At 43.0% G+C, this 6,344-nt stretch overlaps 1 non-coding gene across 1 annotated transcript; it reads right to left on the minus strand.

Moving 5' to 3' along the window:
- Window positions 1-5,381: 5,381 nt before the first annotated feature.
- LOC120268570 lies at window positions 5,382-5,488 on the minus strand. Its single transcript, XR_005538966.1, has one exon. It is a non-coding gene; the product is annotated as a small nucleolar RNA R71 (small nucleolar RNA).
- Between the last annotated feature and the right edge of the window lie 856 nt (window positions 5,489-6,344).

Consider the following 6,344-nt stretch of genomic DNA (forward strand, 5'->3'; position numbering starts at 1 on the left):
CCTTCATCGATGCATCTTTAAAAGTCTTGAAATCTTTACAAAGAGAAGGAATGTGGAGACATGGCTGCCTTTGTGTCCTTACACTAGTAAATTGGCTTGCATAACCTTGGAAGTTGGTATATATCTCCTCATACATGAACTCCTCTTATGACTTCATCCTTGATTCGCATAAGAACTCTCAACATTGTGCCTTGCTAGCCTATCTTCGCTTCCTTTTGAATTCCCAATGCCTTCACAACCTATATGCATGAAAGAACAACCTATATGCACCAACGTCGTCATCACCCCCTCAGCTATCTTTGGAGCTGGCATAATCAAGGCATAAATTCTAGATTGGACCCTGCGATCCATCCCCATCAGGCACAGCATCTCTATGCCCTAAGGAGCAAGTATACTCGCCTTCTCGATCCCCTGAATCGAGGTCAGAAGATCCATACCCATAACTAATCTCGTGATGTATAGACCTGAGAAGATCACTCCTAATCTAGTGTACTGACCATGATGTTGTATATACTCCGTGATGATGTGTCCCAAATGGATCGGTGTGTGCGCTAAACCATCGAATACAGGTACAAGAACTCCTGCCAGCTCAGGACGGCGGTGTTGTCATCATGGCCGTTTACCGACCTGCTCATAACAGCATGGAAATATCGATACGCAGGTCAGGAAAAGCACATGGCCTTGGACAAACCTGGATCATACTAGCCCTATGTGCATAACACTCCATACGCCATCTGTGTAGTCAAAGCACCCAGATAATCTGTCGATAACTGCACGTACTCCTTAGTACCTGTGAATGCCTCCTCATACAACCCTAGTCTGATCGAAAATTGTGTCACACTCATGCTATAGTGAACCCCCAGTGCACTGAATTATATAGCGGTGTCACTGTCAAAACTATCATACGGACGATCAAACTCAAATGAGGATAATACCTTGAGTGTAAGTGTATGGATGACGGGCTCTCTGATCTTTAATAACTGTCCCCAACCTTCGACCGATACAACTCGTCTACCTCATCTGCTAACTCTCCTCCCTGTTGTATATCTCACAACATGCTTGTGTCCAAGAATCGAGTCTGTCTGAATCTAAGTCTCAACAAACGTACGAAATGAGCCTGATGCTCCGGGATAGTGAATCTCATGCTCTCGAACTCAGAAGATGACTCACGCGGCCGTTTATCTGCTTGCTTCTTTGACCGAGGTGCCATGATCTGCAAAATTTGAAAGAAAATCGATCAACAATGTAAATAGGTAGTGCTGCAGATATCCACATGATCGTGTGGAATTTCCGCACGCCCGTGTGGATTCACAGGGCGTAAAAACGCACGACTGTGCTTCAAAAATGAAACAATAGACTGTTTAATTACTTCCGACTTCGTTCTAAACAAGAAAAAACATTCTAATTGTGGAAATGAAGCAACATTAACCAATTTCATCCATTAATATCGAGAGTTGACGAAGAAAACAAAGAGATAGGGCTTACTGATGAGTTAAAATGAAAGAAAAACATGAATCGGCTGTAAAACCCAATGAAAATCTCTCAAAAAATGGCAGTACGAAGTCAGGAAGAAGTGTGAATGTGCTCTTAGGCAAATAGGGAGTGTGGGAATGAAAAGAAATGACGATCCTTTAAAAAGGACTCGTGCCTCTTGATGTTCTGTGCATTCACAGGGGCGCGCGGAAATTACCCACGTCCATGCGCCTCTATAGGAGAGCTTCACAAGGGCAGATGCACCCCGCTGTGCACTCTCAGGATAACACTTGTTGGCTCTTAAAGTACCCGCACAGGCATGTAGAAAATATCTCTGTCCGTGTGCCCAATCCACAAGGGCAGCCACATGTCCCTGTGACGTCTCTATCCAACCGAGAGAACCATCTAATTGTTTCTCACACATGTGCGGAAATTACACACGGGCGTGGACTTTCACAGGCCCAACTCATAGGGGCAGACGCACACCCTTGTGTCTTCTCGGGATGGAGAGAGCTCTTCTGCAGAGATCCACGTCGGTATGAGGAAAATACCCACGCCCGTGTGTTTGTCACATGTTCACCCACAGGGGCGAGTCCACGCCCCTGTGCGCTCTCGGGATAATTTTCTAAGTCTCCATAGGACAACGCACGCCTGTGCAGAAATTACCCATGTGCGTGCAAAAATCGCAAGGTCGCTCACAGGGTCGTGTCTACGGCCATGTGTCTTCTCTTTGTAGCTCACAGTACAAATCCATGGGCGTGCAGAAATTCCACACTCAAATGCATTTTCTTTGGATGCCTTAAAATCTCTGAAGGCTCTACAGAAAATTCCTGAACATGCTTACACACTTAAAGCCTGCCTATTATGCAAACTATACCAGTGAAAAACATAGGAAACTAGCTCAAGCGACTAAACCTTCACCAAATCCACATGAAAACACACGATGACATTAAAAAACCACAACAAAACACATCAAAAGCATCTAAAAAAAATCAAGACACCAACACTCAACACTTTATTTATGCAAACACTAAACTACTCAACTAAGAAGACAGTAAACAGTTGGATTGCCTCCCAAGAAGCGCTTGTTTAACGTCACTAAGCTTGACGTACCTTGTCTTAACCCATGGGGGTTTATAGATGAAGGTTGCCCTCTTACCCATGACTTGAAAGCATGATGAGCAAAGTCTCTTGAAGGTAGAGGGTGAATTATCGGGCATGGGACCACCTAGCAAAGGTTCATCCAATTTGTTTGGCTCATGCCCATCTCCAATAGCCTTGGAGTGTTTCCAATGTCGTCTCCAAGCCCTCTTCATCTTCCGGAAGACCTTCTTCATGATCCCCGGAGTAGATGGTACTTCCTCTATTGGACCAAGCATCATTACTTCTTCATTATCCATCTCTTGGTTGAACAAACACTCATATGGATCTGGGTTGAACATTTCTTCCATGTATTCATCAACAATCTCATCAGTAGTGTCTAGGAAATACAAAGTATCATCGAAATTGAGAGAATGCTGCATGGCTTTGGCGAAGCAGTATGTGAGCTTATCATCTCCAACCCTCAGTGTCAACTCCCCGCCGTCCATGTCAATTAATGCCTTAGAAGTGCTCAAGAATGGCCTCCCAAGTATCAAAGGTATATCCGCATCCTCATCGACATCCAACACTACAAAGTCAACCGGAAAAATGTACTTGTCCACCTTGACAAGCACGTCTTCAATGATGCCCCTCGGATGTTGATAAGTGTCTAAATGTAGGTGTTTTCATATATATATATATATATATCATATTCACTTTGCATGTATTTTGTGAGGTTTGATGCCCGTTTTGCACTTAATCATCTACTATTTACTTTGTAGGGCATAAGAGAACCATGGAGAACAAAAAGATATCATTTAGGAGAAAAGAGAAGAAAAATGCAATTTCATACCACCCCCATACCACCCAGTATGGGGGCCGTATGCATTGTAGCAGCAGGATGAAATTGAAGCTGTGTACCCTGATTTTCATACCACCCCCATACCACCCAGTATGGGGGCCGTATTGACCCCATATGTACCCCGTATGGAGAATGAATTTAGATTATTTGAGTGCTATATGACCTCCATATGACCCCTATACGACCCGTATGCCATGGGGGGTATAAAGCTGACTTTTTGGACAGAACAAGGGACTTTTTGGACATATTTTAGAGAGGCTACTTGGGAGGCATTGAGTGACCTTGGGAAGAATACGAAGGGCAAGGAAAGGAGAAAATCATCAAAGGCCATGGTCAAGGGCTCTCAAGGCGAGAAGCCAACATCATTCAAAGGGGAGATCAACCACGATTTGAAGGAAGGAGACCCACAGCTAGAGGAAGCGTCATTCGGCATTCCTTTGGTAGGGGAAGTGTCATTCGGAACATTCTCTACCTCCTCCTCCACCATTTCATCTAGGGAGTGTCATTTATGCTTTTGTTTCATGTTTTGCTTGATTGTATTGCATGTTGTGGGATGATGACACACTAGACCCCCAAGGCCACCGGGTGTTGGTGACCTTTGGGGGGTTTATCGTGATTACTTGTTAATTCCATGCTTGGGTAATTTTGAGATTTAATCATTATTTTCATGCTAAGTGCTACACTAAGAAGAAATCCGTACCTCTTTTCTGAGTGATGCATGTAGATGTAACTTGCTCACATGTATTTGATCATGAATGGATTAGAAGGGGAGACTTGTATCATCACACCGAGAAATTGGGTGTTGGTAGCCCTCCATGGTAGGTTAAGCCGATGAAGTAGGTTTACTCCTATTTGAGATTTCCTTGTGCTTAATGCAATCGTAGGAACGTGGATTTGGAAGAAATTCCTATCAATCTTCGTATGGGATTAGGGTTCAATCGCCGAGAAATTGGGGTTGTTCTAATCTAGAAATCTCTTGGTCCAATTTACCCTTGCATCTTTTAATCATCATCCATGTTTCATTATAAGCCTTCAAGGGGATCCACATCCATAGGCCTTTGCATTACATTGATTTTCTTGCTTGCTCATTGCATGTTCTCTCAAATATGTTGGTAATCTTGTATTTAGTTTTAATTGCATCTAGTAGAGTAAATCCCCTCATTTGAGATCTTAGGCTAGATAATAGCTCAAGAAGGAGTAATAGGAGATCCTTAGCCCCATGGAATACGATCCTCGTGTCTTCACACGAGGTATTACTTGGCGATCTCGTACACTTGCTGGGAAGCAATCAAGTTTTTCGCACCGCTGCAGGGGAGACTTTAAGGAATTCTAGGAAACTTTTAGATTATTACTCTAGCTATTTCACTCTTTACTCCATTTTTATCATTATTTTTCTTTTCTTTTGATCTTAACTTTCTACCATTTTTCTTAGTTTTGCAAGGTACTGTGCATGACACGTTCAAATCCATTGACCTTGATTACACCAGATAGTAAAATTGAAAGAACTTTGCATCAGAGATTGAAAGAAGTTTGTGAAGGGTCGGGTGCTCAAAACATTGAAATTGAGGATAGAGAGTCTTCAATCACGGCGGAAGAGCGATGCACTCTATCCGAATATGAAAGACCTCAATTCACAGGTGATGAGTTTAGTGTTCAAGCACCATCCATGGCATCCAACAATTTTGAAATTAAAGCAAGTACAATCAGCATGGTCTAGAACTCGGTTCAATTCAATGGTCTTACAAATGAAGATGCACATGACCACCTCTCCCGGTTCCTCCAAATTTGCTCTACTTTCAAGATTAATGAAGTGTTAGACGATGCTATCCGTTTGAGGCTATTTCCATTCAGTTTGAGAGACGGGGCATATCGTTGGCTTACATCATTATCTTCAGGGTCTATAAAAACATGGAAAGATATGGTTGAGAAGTTCCTTGGGATGTATTTTCCGCCAAGCAAAGCGGCCAAATTAAGACAAGAAATTTCATCCTTTAAACAAGGGGAGTCCGAAACATTGTTTGAAGCCTATGAAAGATTCAAGGATCTCCTTAGAAGGTGACCCTATCATGGTTTTGCTTCATGGATGTGAGTAGAAATCATCTACAACTGGCAGAACTATGCTACTCGCCAACTCATTGATGCCGCGGCGGATGGTTCCCTTAGCAACAAGTACCCCGATGAGGCTGAGCAATTACTTGAGTCTAGGGCAAGCAATGAATCACATTGGGCCTCAAGGGGATCTACACAAAAGACTGTTGGAATTTATAAAGTGACTAGCAATGATGCCTTTGCCGCAAAGGTTGATGTGTTGACTCGAAAGCTTGATCTTCTTATGGCCAGTAGTTGGAGGTCAGAATCAGTGATGAATTGTAACACTTAAGGTGGTGGGCATGGTGCAGCCCAATGTCTGAATGCTAGCTCCTCTGTTGCCTCCATTGAGAATGTCGACTACATTGGGGGGCAACAAAATCAATGGAACCCATATAGCTCAACTTATAATCTCGGGTGGAAGAACCACCCAAATTTTGCATGGAACCAAGGCCAACAGCAGAGAGTTGCATGGTTGATCACCCACAAGTGTACGGGGTCGCCAAGTAATACCTTGTGCATAAGCCCAAGGATCATATTCCACGGGGCTAAGGAGCTCCTATTACTCCTCCATCACTTACTTTCTAACCTTACCACTTAAGCATGGTATATTACTCTAATACATGCAAGAATGTAAATAAAACACAAGTATAACAATTCCAAAATGAGCAAGAAAATCACAAGAGCAATGATGATAAGAATAGGCCTAGGGATGAGGATTCCCAAGAGGGGTCATCATGATGTATGGATGCAAAAGAATAAAATAGGAAGGGTGATTTAGACTGACGGACCTCAACAATAGCTCAACCCCAATTTCTCGGGGGTTAAACCCTAATCCCAT

Source organism: Dioscorea cayenensis, chromosome 1, assembly GCF_009730915.1.
Source record: "Dioscorea cayenensis subsp. rotundata cultivar TDr96_F1 chromosome 1, TDr96_F1_v2_PseudoChromosome.rev07_lg8_w22 25.fasta, whole genome shotgun sequence".
NCBI lineage: Eukaryota > Viridiplantae > Streptophyta > Magnoliopsida > Dioscoreales > Dioscoreaceae > Dioscorea > Dioscorea cayenensis.